Here is a 17,591-nt window from a genome sequence, read left to right on the forward strand (position 1 = left end):
CCACCCTCGTGGGCACCTCGTGGTTCCGCTGACCGATGTGACGCCCCCGATTCAATCGTACACTAATCATACACGCAAATGTGTACGATCAAGATCAGGAACTCATGGGAAGATATCACAACACAACTCTAGACACAAATATAAATAATACAAGCTTTATATTACAAGCCAGGGGCCTAGAGGGCTCGAATACATAGTGTAGGACCTTGAAGTATGTCTAGAGGGTGGGTGATTAGACTACTTGACCAATTAAAACTTAGCCTTTTCCCAATTTTAGAGTTTGGCAGATTTTAGCTATCTTAGGACAAGTCAAACAATCATCACACAATTCAAGCAAGCATGCAAAGAGTATATAGGCAGCGGAAATTAAAGCATGCAACTTGCAAGAAAGTAAAGGGAAGGGTTTGGAGGATTCAAACGCAATTGGAGACACGGATGTTTTTGGCGTGGTTCCGATAGGTGGTGCTATCGTACATCCACGTTGATGGAGACTTCAACCCACGAAGGGTAACGGTTGCGCGAGTCCACGGAGGGCTCCACCCACGAAGGGTCCACGAAGAAGCAACCTTGTCTATCCCACCATGGTCGTCGCCCACGAAGGACTTGCCTCACTAGCGGTAGATCTTCACGAAGTAGGCGATCTCCTTGCCCTTACAAACTCCTTGGTTCAACTCCACAATCTTGTCGGAGGCTCCCAAGTGACACCTAGCCAATCTAGGAGACACCACTCTCCAAGAAGTAACAAATGGTGCGTTGATGATGAACTCCTTGCTCTTGTGCTTCAAATGATAGTCTCCCCAACACTCAACTCTCTCTCATAGGTTTTGGATCTGGTGGAAAGAAGATTTGAGTGGAAAGCAACTTGGGGAAGGCTAGAGATCAAGATTCATATGGTAGGAATGGAATATCTTGGCCTCAACACATGAGTAGGTGGTTCTCTCTCAGAAATGGTAAGTTGGAAGTGTAGGTTTGTTCTGATGGCTCTCTTCATGAATGAAGAGGAGGTGGAGGGGTATATATAGCCTCCACACAAAATCTAACCGTTACACACAATTTACCAAACTTGGTGGGACCGAATCATCAAACTCGGTCGGACCAATTTAGTAAACCTAGTGACTGTTAGGATATTCGGTGGGACCGAAATGCAACTCGGTAAGACCGATATGGTTAGGGTTAGGGCATAACGTAATCTCGCTGAGACCAATTACACAAACTCGGTGGGACCGATTTTGGTAATAATTATTCCAGAGAGTTGGTCAGGTAAACTCGGTGGGACCGATTTGCTCTTTTCGGTGAGACCGAAATGTTACAAAAGGGAAACAAAGAGTTTACATTGCAATCTCGGTGGGGCCGATCGCTCACTTCGGTTAGACCGAAACGTTACGAAGGGAAACAGAGAGATTACAATCCCATCTTGGTGAGACCGAGATCCCTATCGGTAGGACCGATTTGCCTAGGGTTTGTGGCAGTGGATATGACATTAGAACTCGGTGGCGCCGGATAGGAAGAATCGGTGTGGCTGATTTTGGCTTTAGGTTTAGGTCATTTGTGGATGTGGGAAAGTAGTTGAGGGTTTTTGGAGCATATCACCAAGCACATGAAGCAAGAGGCTCATTAAGCAACACCTCATCCCTCCTTGATAGTATTGGCTTTTCCTATAGACTCAATGTGATCTTGGATCACTAAAATGTAAAATGAAGAGTCTTGAGCTTTTGAGCTTGAGCCAATCCTTTGTCATTAGTATTTTGAGGGATCCACTTTCATCATCCATGCCATGCCATTCATTGAGCTTTCCTGAAATAATAGTCTTGGAATAGCATTAGCTCAATGAGCTATATGTTGTTATGAATTACCAAAACCACCTAGGGATAGTTGCACTTTCAATCTCCCCCTTTTTGGTAATTGATGACAACATATAGATCAAAGCTTCGACAAATGATAATAAGATTGAAAAACATCGTCGCTTTGAGAAGTATGTGATAAGCAAGAGCTCCCCCTAAATTTGTGCATAGTTTAAGATTTGCTTTGGACTGCAAATGCACAAGGAATTAGGCTCATGGGTTACTCTTCCATGTCACATACATCTTGGTGGAGCGCTCAAAATGATAAAGATTGAATACATGCACTCATCACCAAGCAAAGTGAATGATCACATATGGATAGATAAGATAATATCATCAAACATGCATAAGTGTAGCTTATGATCAAACACATGATCATCAATGTCTCACAAAAACAGCATAGTATCTCAAGCAATCAAAAGCAAACAAAGTTTAACCACCAAAGCAAGAGAGAACAAAAGCAACACTCTCTCTCTCGAAGCCTATGATCTATACATTTTTCTCCCCCTTTGGCAACAAGTTACCAAAAAGTTCATAGAAAATGCATAGTGCTAGATCGACTCTCAGGCTTGATCTTCAGGTGGTGGTGTAGAGATGGCTCCTTGGACGAAGGCTTCAGTTGATGTAGAGGGAGCTGGAGGAGTTGGTGCTGGAGCTGGTTGCACTGGAGCTGTAGGAGCTGTAGCTGGTGCAGATGATGTGGCACTGGTGTCTGGCACAGGCACTGCAGCTGACCTCTGATCTCTAGGCACTCTGGCAAATACATTAGTGGTAGTCTTGCCCTTCCTCTCCTGCATGTCATCCTGTAGCTGCTCCACAACTGACTGAATCTCAGTTACTTTGACATCTAGATCATAGAATTTTTGTTCCATGATTCTTTCCAAGCTCTCCTGGTTTTGAGTTAGGGTGGCCAACCCCTTCTCAATCCTCAGTGTAGATGCTATCAAGTAACCAAGCTGCTCCTGCTTGTTCTTCAAAAAGTACTCAGATGCCTCCTCTTGAGTTGGCATCTTGGCAGCCTTCTCTTTCCTTGCCTTCTCCTTCTTCTCTTGAGCTTGTACTGATGATGGTTCATTCTCAGTCATGACAACCTGGTTGTCCTCAAAGTCTGGATAAAGAGGAAAATGTTCCTTATCCAATAGATATTTCCCTGTGCCCATCTTTGAGTTAATCAACTCCTGAATCTGAGGGGCATATCCATAGCTTCTCTTTTGATCTGCTGCTGTCCTCTTAATAGTCTCAACCATAAGGCTCATGACCTTGAATTTCTGTGGCACATCAAATATATGCAACATGTTGATTGCATGCCATCTGATCATGCTCTGGTCACCTGACTTGGGCAACAGAGTGTGCCTTAGGATCCAGTTGATCGTAGGCAGCCCTGACAGAAGAAAGTGGACTGATCCAACGGAGAAAGTCTCTAGAGCTTTGTCTGGGATCTCCTTGTACATATGTGCCATGGTATTGTGTCCTATTTTCTTCTTGGCATAGACATCCAAGTCATCTTCACTCTCCTTGGGGGCATTTATCAGTTTTGCCCACTCCTCAACAATTGACTGGTACCTTGTACCTTCTAACATCCACACTATTCTGCCATCTGGATAGAAGTGTGCTGTGGAGTAGAACTGCATAATGAGTTCATCATTCCAGTTGGTGAGCTTCTGCCCAACAAAATCTGCAACTCCACAAGCTTCAAAACTGTCATACACTCCAGGATAGTGTTCTTCATTTTCCTTCATGTAGGTCCAGTTGACCCACCTCATACCACACACTATGGGCTTCTTGTCCAACAAAATTGTCTCATAGAAGTCCTGTTGTTCCTTTGTATGGAACCTGTAATCAATAGCAGTCCTTCTCCTTGTGGCATATGGATCTGTCAACCTCCATAGCCTCAACTCTGAGTCTCTTATGATGTTCATGTCTTCAGCCAAAGGATGGGCATCATTATGGTCTGGTATCTTGGGCTTGAGCTTCCTTGGGACTTGCCCTTCTTCATCTTCCTCATCAGCAACTTCAGGCACTGGGGCCTTGTTCTTCTCAGCAGCTGGAATACTCATGGTATTCCTCTTTGGTGCAAGCTTGGGTTTGGGGGCAGTTTTGGGTGCTTCCTTGGGCTTTGATGTTGCAGCCCCTGACTTAATTGCATCACCCATAAGCTTTTGTGCCTTGGGTGCTGGTGCAGCAGCCTCTTCTTCCTCTTCCATCATGGAAGGTTGCCCAACAACTCTGGCTATGGTCTTTTTGACCCTTTCTTTCCTTTTCTTTCCCTCAGCAGCAGGCTCTTTGGATTGAGATTCCAAAGGAATTTGAGTGGAGACTCTGGCTTTGGACATTAGTTGTCTTCCTGTAGGCCTTTTAATCTTCATGACTGGCTTTACTGCAGTTGACCTGAACTTCTTCTTGAGCTCTACTTTCTTGGAAGTAGCCTCATCCTCTTCTGCCCTATAATCCTCATCCTCAGAATCTGAAGTTCTCTTCTTCCTTGTCCTGGTGGCAGCTTTAGGTATGTTGCTTGGGATGCTCCTGGTGCCTTCATCTGAAGTGCTAGTGGGACTAGTGCCCTCACTCATGTGCATCTGCTCTTCTCACCTGTTCTGACTATCACTTTGGTCTGACATGCTGTAAATCACTGACTGCTGACCCTGTGAAGAGTTATAGATGAGATAGAGTGGATGAGCATCACAAAATGCAAACATTTTTGCAAAAGAATGATTCAAAAATTCAGTTTTAGTTTTCCATAGAAAGCATTTCAGATCAATCGATTTTCAAACTCGGTGATACCGAAGCAGTTTTGGAACCTAAACTGATGAACTCGGTTGGACCGAGTCACAGTTCGGTGGCACCGAGACTGCTAGGGTTTCAGAAAGTCCTAAAATCGGTCTCACCGATTAGCAATTCTCGGTCAAACCGAGAGTTACTAGTGCAATGGCATTAGCCAAATTGGTTGGACCAAGTTTTTCAACTCGGTGGGTCCGAGATGGTTTCAGCGGAAACCTAACCCTAAATTTTCAAATCTCATCTAATCTAAGGATTGCATTGACTGGATAGAAGTGTTTCAATCATGGCAAGAATCATTAAGAACACAATGTGCTAGGAATCGGACGAGGATATAACAGTGATCGAGTCCATACCCTAGCTTGGCGATGAACTCGCTACGGCGGCAACAGCGGGGGTGAAATCCGTTGATTGCGGCGGAGACCAGCGACAGGAGGCAAGACGATCCGGAGACCCTGATGGTAGAGCAAGCTATTGCGCGGGCAAAGAGGTTCAGTGAAATTTCCAAATTTTTGCCCGTGACTATATATAGCCTAACCCTGTTGGTGTGACCGAGTGGAACAACTCGGTGGCACCGAGATGCATAACTGTGTACAGTTACAGCAACTCGGCGTGACCGAAAAGTTCAAATCGGTTGCACCGAGATTGAAAACCTAGGTCGACTTAGTGATCTCGGTGGGACCGAAATGGAGGAATCAGTCAGACCGAGAATCACAAAGAAGTTTTGGAAGTTTAAGTCTATGACGAATCGGGGACTCCGAGTGCTCCTCACACACAGTGGTTCGAATCTGACTTGATCAAATTTTGTGATGTAGCATGAATAGAGTTTGAGACGAGAAAAGCATAGATAGCTAGAGAAGGTTCTTAGACATTCTTGTCCATCCACTTGGCAAACAGAAAAGGAACCAAACAATCAAAACAACAAGTGGATGTCCTCGAATGAGTAAAATATGCACCAACATGCTCACACAATAAGATGGCAAATCAAATATGTGGCAAAACATGCACAACCAATTCTAGCATCTATCAAAACAATTGGTGATTACTAGGTCATCTAGATATGAGTATATTGACTTAGGAGTCAAATGAAAATATTTGATCATAGGTCATACTCATCGTTTGAGCTTAAGTGGGGTTACCACTTTTACATAATGCATTGATGTGTTCACACCATTATATTTGCTTTGACTCAATTCTTAGAGTTAAGCTCCCCCTAGATGTGAGATCCCCTTTTAGAGGGATGAACTAACCTTGGGTTTTGTCGATGATGACTTCATGTAGGTGTTGAAGATGTGGATGCTCAAGGTTTGATGTAGATCATTTGGAGCAATCCTTTGGAGTGAGTTGCACTTTCAACATACCTACATGGGTTAGTCCCACAAGGAACAAACAAGGATATCCATAGACATAGAGTGATGCACACACAAGATAATGTCCATTAAATCATTAGGTTACCTTGTCCCTTGCCTTACCAACATGAGGGTTTGTGACTCCTTGAACTACTACAAGATGTGAAAGTTGATTGCACTTGTCCTTGCCATAATGATATGAGTGAAGAATGTTGGCGGAGTCACCCTCAAGAACTCTCTAGTTCTTCTTCTTCGAGATCCACATCATCTTGATGGGAATCCTTGGAGTTGTAGTTGTACTTGATGAAGTAGAACTTGACGTAGTCTTGGGAACCCACTTGACCAAGGCCTTAGGTGCTTCTTCAAATGCATCAATCTCTTCTTGAAGCTTGTCCTTGCCTTTGTTCTTGTGGTCTTGTGGTGGAAGATCATCTTGTGCTTGTGTTCCTTTGAAGGAAGTAGGATCATACTTCTCTTGTTGAGGAACAAACTTCGTCTTGGGGTATTAATCTTCTTCCCACTCAACTCCATTGGCATTGAACTTTCGTTCAAAACCAACACCTTGATTCTTTTGGTGCCTTCCTTGCTTGCGTACAATTTCCTCGAATTGCTTACTCCCGACAAGGCTCTTGTAAACACCTTTCTCTATAATTCCCTTCAATAAGCTATTTTCTTGCTCAAGTGTAACTTGTCTAAGAGAATTATTAGTGGAATCAAGAGAACTACTAGAAGCAACAATATTGGATTTGACATTATTATTGTTACTACTAGAGGAAGTATCTTTCTTGTACTTGTTACTAGACTTGACTTGAGGCATGTAAGTAGATAAGAGTAAACGCTTGGCAATGTAAGAAGAACTTTTCTTGCGGAGATCATCATTGATTGATTTTAAGAACTCATGCTCTAGCTCAAGATTGAGCTTTTCAAAGCGTAACTTCTCATGAGCCCTTAAAAGTTCTCGATGATCTTCGAAGATAGTTTCATGAGCCAACTTAAGAGTGTTTAGTTCTTTAGTTAGAAGCTCAATCTTCTCCTTATCATTGTCATTCGTTTTATCTTGATTAGCATGATTAATTGACGTTTCATCATAGTATTCATCACTAGAGTTGTCAACAAGTAAATCATCATCCACAAGCAAGTCATCTTCATCACTATTGAAATCAACATACTCGGGATGTGTTACCTTTGGACCTTTGGCCATGAAGCATCTTCTAATTCCTTCATTTGGTGAGTCAAATATGTCGTAGGAGTTGGTTGACACTAGTGCTAGACCGGAAACACCTTCATCTTGAGTATATTCGGAGTCGGAGTGATAGCTTCTCTTGGAGTGATGGTCGGAGTCGGAACCGGATACCCATTCACCAACATGAGCTTGATGTCTTCGTTTTGTGTAGCTCCTTGATGACTTGTCCTTCCTTTCCGAATCCTTGCTTCTCCGTGAGGGTCTTCGTTCATAACGATCATCTCTACTCCTCCTCTCTCTTGGTGGTGATTCTTCTCTTTTGCTTCTTTTTGGAGAATCTACTCTTCTTTTGTAGGGTGCCTACACTCATTGGATTAGTGTTTGGGTCTCACACAATTGTAGCAATTTCTCTCTCGACTAGAAGATCTTTTGTCATTGTAAGACCTTGACTTGGAGCTTCTTTCTTTGCTTCTACTCTTGTAGAATTTGTTGAAGTTCTTCACCATTAAGCTCAATTCTTCGTTGAAGATTTGTTTCTCACTTGATGATGTGGGGGCTTCACATGAGGCTTTGTAAGCACCACTTGACTTGTTGTGAAGTTCCTCCTTATCCTTAAGTGACATCTCATGAGCAACAATTCTTCCAATGACTTCCGTTGGCTTGAGATCTTTGTAGTTTGGCATCATTTGGATCAATGTGCACAAGGTATCATACTTTCCATCCAATGCTCTTAGGATCTTCTTGATGATGAATCTCTCGGTCCTCTCTTCACTCCCTAAGCTGGCAATCTCATTTGTGATAAGTGCAAGCCTGGAGTACATTTCAGCGACACCTTCACCATCCTTCATTTTGAACTTGTCAAGCTGACTTTGGAGCACATCCTACTTGGATTCGTTGACGGAGTTGGTACCTTCATGCCTATCAATCAAAGTATCCCAAATTTCCTTTGCATTCTCAAGACGGCTGATTTTGTTGAATTCTTCGGGGCACAGTCCGTTGAAGATGATATCACAAGCTTGAGCGTTGTATTGCAACATCTTCAATTCTTCCGCATTAGCTTCACGGTTCGGCTCTCTGCCATCAAATAATTCACCTTGCAAGCCAATACAAATAATTGCCCAAACGACGGGGTTATGTCCGAGAATATGCATTTTCATCTTATGCTTCCAACTAGCAAAATTAGTGCCATCAAAGTAAGGACCTCTACGGTGACAATTTCCCTCACTAGACGCCATACTCTCCTAGGTTGTGAAACCAAGGCTATGACTACCAAAAGCTATGGAAATCAAAGCAAATGGAGACCAAAGCTCTGATACCACTTGTAGGACCTTGAAGTATGTCTAGAGGGGGTGATTAGACTACTTGACCAATTAAAAACTTAGCCTTTTCCCAATTTTAGAGTTTGGCAGATTTTAGCTATCTTAGGACAAGTCAAGCAATCATCACACAATTCAAGCAAGAATGCAAAGAGTATATAGGCAGCGTAAATTAAAGCATGCAACTTGCAAGAAAGTAAAGGGAAGGGTTTGGAGGATTCAAACGCAATTGGAGACACGTATGTTTTTGGCGTGGTTCCGATAGGTGGTGCTATCGTACATCCACGTTGATGGAGACTTCAACCCACGAAGGGTAACAGTTGCGCGAGTCCACGGAGGGCTCCACCCACGAAGGGTCCACGAAGAAGCAACCTTGTCTATCCCACCATGGTCGTCGCCCACGAAGGACTTGCCTCACTAGCGGTAGATCTTCACGAAGTAGGCGATCTCCTTGCCCTTACAAACTCCTTGGGTCAACTCCACAATCTTGTCAGAGGCTCCCAAGTGACACCTAGCCAATCTAGGAGACACCACTCTCCAAGATATAACAAATGGTGCATTGATGATGAACTTCTTACTCTTGTGCTTCAAATGATAGTCTCCCCAACACTCAACTCTCTCTCATGGGTTTTTGATCTGGGGAAAGATGGTTTGAGTGGAAAGCAACTTGGGGAAGGCTAGAGATCAAGATTCATATGGTAGGAATGGAATATCTTGGCCTCAACACATTAGTAGGTGGTTCTCTCTCAGAAATGGTAAGTTGGAAGTGTAGGTTTGTTCTGATGGCTCTCTCCATGAATGAAGAGGAGGTGGAGGGGTATATATAGCCTCCACACAAAATCTAACCGTTACACACAATTTACCAAACTTGGTGGGACCGAATCATCAAACTAGGTCGGACCGATTTAGTAAACCTAGTGACCGTTCGTATTTTCGGTGGGACAGAAATGCAACTCGGTAAGACCGATATGGTTAGGGTTAGGGCATAACATAATCGCAGTGAGACCGATTACACAAACTTGGTGGGACCGATTTTGGTAATAAGCATTCCAAAGAGTTGGTCAGGTAAACTCGGTGGGACCGATTTGCTCTTTTCGGTGAGACCGAAATGTTATAAAAGGGAAATAGAGAGTTTACATTGTAATCTCAGTGGGACCTATCGCTCACTTCGGTTAGACCGAAACGTTACGAAGGGAAACAGAGATATTACAATCCCATCTCGGTGAGACCGAGATCCCTATCGGTAGGACCGATTTGCCTAGGGTTTGTGGCAGTGGCTATGACATTAGAACTCGGTGGCGCCGGATAGGAAGAATCGGTGTGACCGATTTTGGCTTTAGGTTTAGGTCATTTGTGGATGTGGGAAAGTAGTTGAGGGTTTTTGGAGCATATCACCAAGCACATGAAGCAAGAAGCTCATTAAGCAACACCTCATCCCTCCTTGATAGTATTGACTTTTCCTATAGACTCAATGTGATCTTGGATCACTAAAATGTAAAATGAAGAGTCTTGAGCTTTTGAGCTTGAGCCAATCCTTTGTCATTAGTATTTTGAGGGATCCACTTTCATCATCCATGCCATGCCATTCATTGAGCTTTCCTGAAATAATAGTCTTGGAATAGCATTAGCTAAATGAGCTATATGTTGTTATGAATTACCAAAACCACCTAGGGATAGTTGCACTTTCACATAGCTCGATACACAAGAGTCAGTGGAAGCAACAATATCTGAGTACAACCATAAGTTAAACAAGGATGCCTTAAGAAGGCTAGCACAAAAAGCAACACGGTCGAAGAGGCAAGGCCTCCTGCCTGGGACCTCCTAACTACTCCTCGTCGTCACCGGTCTCCACGTAGCAGTATCCATCAGCGGTGGCATCTGGCTCCAGGGACCCACCATCTTGTTGCATCAACTTGAAAGAAGAAAGAAGGGGGAAAATGGGTAGCAAAGCAACCGTGAGTACTCATCCAAAGTACTCGCAAGCATCAGATCTATACTAAGTATGCATTGGTATCAATTGGAAGGGTTGTATCTTTGGACTGAATTACAGAATGCCAGAATAGAGGGGAAGGCCTAGCCTATCGAAGACTAGCATCTTCAAGCAGCTCCGAGCATCTTGCACCATCTAGAAGAGTAAAGAGTAGCATTTCAATATTTAACAAGCACGTTGTAGCATCAACGCCCAGAGATTCTTCCTCGACTCCCAGCTAGAAAGCAATCTCGGAGCCACATATCCATCACATATCTCAAGTATCCTTTTCTAGTAATATAAGATCCGGATACAAGTCTAAACGTCCATTACCGTGGACATGGTATTCGAATATATATATCTTCCCTGCAGGGGTGCACCACGTTACCCAACACGCTCGATCACTCTGGCTGGACACACCTTTCTGGGGTCAATGCCCAGCCTCGGAAGATCAACACATCGCAGCCCTACCTAGGTTTAGCAGAGAGGTCCCCGCCGGTCTACATCCTAAGCACTCCTGGGTCTTGGGCCCATCGCCTGCAGCACTACGGGTCGTTGTGCGACGATCCAAGACGAGCACCACCTCATACTGGATGGCACTGGCCCTACAGGCCCACGATGCTGAACTAGACGTCTGACAAAGCTTCGGCTGATACTAAAACGTCGAGGCCCATAACTATTATCGCATGGTGGTTAGTGCGTAAAGGCCAGAGGCCAACTCAGAACAAATACCCAAACCTGTTAGTGCATTGGGGGCTCACGGAGAAGAGCAGAGACTCACGATGATGTGACCCCATCGCCCCGTCTCATGGACTTACGGCAAGGGCCCATACTGCCCGGCTATGCCACGTGGAAAACTCGCGGGTGCTCAACGGGCCCGCTCGACTTTCACATCAACTCACGGGTACCCCTCAGGGCCGACCCGACTTCAACAATGGTCTCATGTAAGTCAAGGTAACCGTGTGTCCAAACATCAAGGGGAAAACCCGAGGAATCACCCATGGAGGATTCCACTCGATGTAATCATCAAGGTGATCATAAGAGGATCCATCCCGCAAGGTTCACACTTGAGGTGTTGCACGACTGAGCCGTATCGGGAATGGTGAATGAAGAACCACCCTCGTTGACCACGACCGAATAGCTACACTACAGAATTATCATCAGGAGTGCGTTATGAGGGATCACCCTTGGCACTCGATAGTAGCTCTGTAGAGTCGAGCAACTAAAAGGGGCGTGATGTGATGTGAGGTGCCAGGCTTTGGTAGTCGATCATGTTAATCGAGGCGTTGATGCTGAAGTAGGGGCAAGAAGGACAAGTGGGGGTCACTGATGGATCACTAGCCAACCTATACTAAACAGTTTAGGATAAGCAGGTAGGTAACAATAACCAGGTACAAAAGCAGGCTATGCATCAGAATAGGAGCAATCAATTACAGTAGCAAAATCTAATGCAAGCATGAGAGAATGGAATGGGTGATATCAGGATGATCAAATGGGGGCTAGCCTGGAAGCTCCGCTGAAAGGGAAGAAGGGTCGTCATCGACGTAGTCGATCGCAGGGGCATCAGCATTGGTCTCAGAGTCTACCTGAGAGAAGAGGGGGAGGAAACAATAAATACAAGCAAATAGATGCATGGCATGACAATAAGCGGTGCTATGGGCGTTATAACATAGTGCTACGCGGTACCGGGGAAGGCGAGAAACATTCGGAAAAGTGTTCCCGAAATTTGCATTGCTCGGACAAATGAACTGGAGGGGAAAGGTTGCAGGTTCGCTATGTTAGTGGCGCGTGGCGGACGAACGAAGAGTGTATTCGGATTCGTCCCGTCGTTTTGAGCAACTTTCATGTACAAAACTTTTTCATCTGACTTACGGTTAATTTTCTATGAATTCCTAAGCTTTTAAATGGTTTCTAATATTATTATTAACTAAAAGGTAAATACTGCATCAGCATGATGTCAGCATGACGTTGTCAGTCAACATTGACCATTGATTGGACAAACTGGAAGTGGGGCCCGTCTGTCATAGATACATTTTAACTAAACACGTTTAATTAGACTAATATGCAATTAGGTTAATTAGAGATAATTAATTAGGGTTAATTAACATGATTAATTAATGAATTAATTAAATTATTTTTATTCTTATTTATACACATTTCTTTTCTGATTCAAAGAAAAGGGGGTTGGGCCCTACGTGTCTGTGGCAATGGGGTGGGGGTTGGCTTAATGCTAACCACCCCAGTTAGTGGCTGGTGCACACCGTCGCGGGCGAGCCTCACCAGGGAGGCTGCCAGGTGCACGGCACGACGAGGGTGCGGCTGGCAGTGGCCGAGCCATGGGCTAGCACGGGTAGGGGCGGCAGCAGCCACTACCGGCGGCCACTGCGAGCGAGGGAGGCGAAGCGAGCGAGGAGGGGCAGTCGAGGCGCGACTGCCATGAGCGGGGCTGCGGAGGAACGCGGGCAGGGGCAAGCAGGGGACTGCAACGGCGATGGTGCGGGACACGAGCGACGGGGCACATGCAGGCATGGTGGGCACGCAGTGGGGAGGAGGAGGCCAAGGGCCTCACCAGCGTTGGAGGGTAGGGGAGGCGTCGATCCTTGGTGAGGATGGGGACAATGGTGAAGTATGGAAGGCGGCGTTGGCGGTGCGTCAGGGTGACGCCGGGCGGCGACGGTGTAGCATCGGGGCTCATGGCACCGCAGGGTTTAGCCCCCGTTCCAGATTGGGGGCGAAGGGGCCTGGGCGACGCGCGGACGGGAGGAGAAGGAGACATGAGCGCCGGCGAGGTGGCGACGGGGCGACGCGGGCGGGGTCACTGCCCGGATCTGAATCGGGGGGCGAGGGGGCGAGAGGGAGGATAGAGTGGGGCGACTAGGGAATCAGGCTAGGTCACGGAGGGGGTGGGGGGTTATGGAGGCAACGGGGTGGGCCGGCATATGAGCGGTGGCCGACTGGGCCGGCGGGGTCGAGGCCCGGTGGGGAAAGGGGGGTTCCTTTCCTCTAATTATATTTCTTTTCCATTTTCTCTTTTCCTTTTGCATTTTCTTTTTGTACCAAACTAGTTTTGTTATGAAAAAAACTTGGCACATAAATCTAACCCAATATATTGAGATGGAACAAAAAGTATGGGCTCAAAAGGAGTTGTCTAACCATTTTTAGAAATTGAAAAGGCCAATTTAATTGCCGCTTGGACCAAAAATTAAACCCATGGGCATTTTTAGAATTCAAAAGAGGTTTGTTCCAACTTGAAAAATATCCAGGGATTATTTAACACACCTTGAACATTTTTATTTTGATGTTTGCCAAATTTGAATTTGAAATTGAACAGTGACCTGGATGAAGTGAGGATTAGCAATAGTCAGAGTGATGACTTGGCATCATTAGCAGGAGGTTAGTGTAGCTTCATTATCCGGGCGTCACAACCATCCTCCTTTGTCTATATATACCTCCATACCCTGAAAACATCTAGGAGCACCACGAAAACCTATTTCCACCGCTGCAACCTTCTGTACCCGTGAGATCCCATCTTGGAGCCTTTTCTGGGGCTCCGCCGGAGGGGTAATCGATCACGAAGGGCTTCTACATCATCGCAAAGGCCTCTCCGATGAGTTGTGAGTAGTTTACCACAGACCTTTGGATCCATAGTTATTAGCTAGATGGCTTCTTCTCTCTCTTTGAATCTCAATACAAAGTTCTCCTCGATCTTCTTGGAGATCTATTCGATGTAACTCCTTTTGTAGTGTGTTTGTCGAGATCCGATGAACTGTGGGTTTATGATCAAGTTGTCTATGATAAATACTTGAATATCCTATGATTTCTTTTATGTATGATTGGTTATCATTGCAAGTCTCTTTGAATTATTAGTTTGGTTTGGCCTACTAGATTGATCTTTCTTGCAACAGGACAAGTGCTTAGCTTTGGGTTCAATCTTACGGTGTCCTTTCCCAGTGACAGCAGGGGCAGCAAGGCACGTATTGTATTGTTTCCATCAAGGATAAAAAGATGGGGTTTATATCATATTGCTTGAGTTTATCCCTCTACATCATGTCATCTTTCCCAATGCGTTACTCTGTTGTTATGAACTTAATACTCTAGATGCATGCTGGATAGCGGTCGATGTGTGGAGTAATAGTAGTAGATACAGAATCATTTCGGTCTACTTGTCGCGGACGTGATGCCTATATGCATGATCATGCCTAGATAATCTCATAACTATGCACTTCCCTATCAATTGCTCGACAGTAATTTGTTTACCCACCGTAATACTTATGCTATCTTGAGAGAAGCCACTTGTGAAACCTATGGCCCCCGGGTCTATCTTTTAACCTATAAGTTTCCAATCTACTTTATTTTGCAATCTTTACATTCCAATCTATATCATAAAAATACCAAAAATATTTATCTTAACTTATTATCTCTATCAGATCTCACTTTCGCAAGTGGCTGTGAAGGGATTGACAACCCCTTTATCGCGTTGGTTGCGAGGTTCTTGTTTGTTTGTGTAGGTATGAGGGACTTGTGAGGAGCCTCCTACTGGATTGATACCTTGTCTCTCAAAAACGGAGGGAAATACTTATGCTACTTTGCTGCATCACCCTTTCCTCTTCAAGGGAAAACCAATGCAGTGCTCAAGAGGTAGAACTAGACGATCGTTTCTCCTACTTTAGAATGCATGCAATTGTTTATTGAGATGTGTGTGAATGATCTGTATAGTCACTTATGTAATTGGATGTTTATTCTTCTGTAGACAGAGCAAATCACACGGCTTATGAGCAGCAATCGTCTGTGTTATTATTGGTTTTCGCACACATTTTTGATCACTTTCCTGTTTGCCGCGTATCACACACATAGTTTTTAGTTGAATCATTTCCATTGTGTTGTGCAATAAAGGTTGCAAAGAGGGATCTACAGCAGCAAGGTCTATCAAGGTATTTGTTTTGTAATTTTTGACATTTCTTGTTTTTTGAACACATGTTGATTGGCTTGAAGAAGATCCATGTCATTACTTTTTGATAATTTTTTATACGCAAGCAACTAGTTTGCATTTTTCAAAGTTTTTTGTACCAACAGAATCACGCACGAACTTACTATAGTAACCGTCTGTGTTATAATTTCTCATCACAAACAGTTCATCCGAGTGGGCTGTTTGCTTCGTATCACACACATCTGGTTACACAAATCGTTTGTGTGCTTTTGATGATTGCAAATTCCGCATATCACACACATCTTGGTAAGATGAACCGTTTCCGTTCTCATGCCTAATCGAAAATAGTTTGTCCGAGTGAACCGTATGCCGTATATCACACACACCTTGATCTGGCTGACCGTTTTTGTTGCATTCCCTAATAGCACACATGTCATCGGAGGGAACTGTATGCCATATATCACACACACATTGATATGGCTACCCATTTCTGTTGTTCTTCCTCATCGCAAACAGTTCTGCTGGATCAACCATATGCCCTGCATCGCACACGCAACTAAAATCTGAACCATGTTTGATGCATCCGTCATCGCAAACATTATGCACATTTTGGACGGTTTTCTTATACCATCGTTTGTGATTATTGCATCGCACACAGTTTCTCGAAGGGTCTCTGATCGTAGTGTCGCGTTAGTAGCATCCTACAGTAGTGCTACTTTCATGACTTTCTGATGAGTTCAGGATTTATGGGTATTTAAAATCCGAGATTCCAAATGTTTGAGGACCAGCCAGGATGCCGGTATGGTTGTAATTCATTCCGATTCCTGGCATGAGTCCTGAACATGCACCCAACGACACATGCATGTATAATTTTGCTGGCCATTTTGGTGAACTGGAGCATGTATTTGAGGTTCATATTTGAATTATGGACATTAAATGCCTAGGAAACTCAATTAGTGTATAAAAAGGCAAAACAAACCCTGAATAGGTTTAAATTTTAGCACGGATATCTTGTCGTTCCATGTTGCCGGTAGAAGAAAATACAAGGCGAAAAGAGGCAGTGATTATCGTTTCCCCCCACTAGGGGGAAACGTTTCCCTATCGGAACCACAAGGCCTCTTTGAGAGAAGCTCCGGTTTGTAAGAGGCTTGTAATAAAACTTGCGCCAAAATGGACGAAAAAAATTCCTTGACATATATGTGCCATGTCGTGACACCATGCCAAGTTTCACGATTTGCGGGTGAGTTTTGGATTTACTGGGAATTAAATACCTAGATTCTTCTCATGAAATGTTTTCAAATAGCACACTTTTCACTCACGAAAGCCGTGTGCCAAGCCAACCGTGGCCAATGCCCCCCCTACTGCATGCGCAATCTGAGTCGTGCGTTCTGATTGGCCAGAACCCAAACTCCACTGCTACGTCTCCAATGTATCTATAATTTTTGATTGTTCCATGCTATTATATTACCCCTTTTAGATGTTTATGGGCTTTATTTTACACATTTATATCATTTTTGGGACTAACCTACTAACCAGAGGCCCAGCCCATATTACTGTTTTTTTGCCTATTTCAGTATTTCGAAGAAAAGGAATATCAAACGGAGTCCAAACGGAATGAAACCTTCGGGAGCGTGATTTTTGGAACAAATCTGATCTGGAGAGCTTGGAGTGCAAGTCAAGAAGATCCCGAGGGCCCCATGAGATAGGGGACTGTGCCCCCCTGTAGGGCACGCCCCCCTGTCTCGTGGGCCCCTCGGGCGGCCACTGACGTACTTCTTCTTCCTATATATACCTACGTACCCCGAAAACATCCAGGAACACCACGAAACACAATTTCCACCGCCGTAACCTTCTGTATCCGCGAGATCTCATCTTGGAGCCTTCACCAGTGTTCTGCCGGAGGGGGAATCAACCACGGAGGGCTTCTACATCACCATCCTTGCCCCTCCGATGAGTTGTGAGTAGTTTACCACAGACCTACGGGTCTAGAGTTATTAGCTAGATGGCTTCTTCTCTCTTTTTGGATCTCAATAGAATGGTCTCCCCCTCTCTTGTGAAGATCTATTCAATGTAAACTCTTTTTGCGGTGTGTTTGTCGAGATCCAATGAATTGTGGGTTTATGATCAAGTTTATCTATGAATAATATTTGAATCTTCTCTAAATTCTTTTATGTATGATTGAGTTATCTTTGCAAGTCTCTTCGAATTATCAGTTTGGTTTGGCCTACTAG

This window comes from Triticum aestivum, chromosome 2B (assembly GCF_018294505.1).
Source record: "Triticum aestivum cultivar Chinese Spring chromosome 2B, IWGSC CS RefSeq v2.1, whole genome shotgun sequence".
Lineage (NCBI taxonomy): Eukaryota > Viridiplantae > Streptophyta > Magnoliopsida > Poales > Poaceae > Triticum > Triticum aestivum.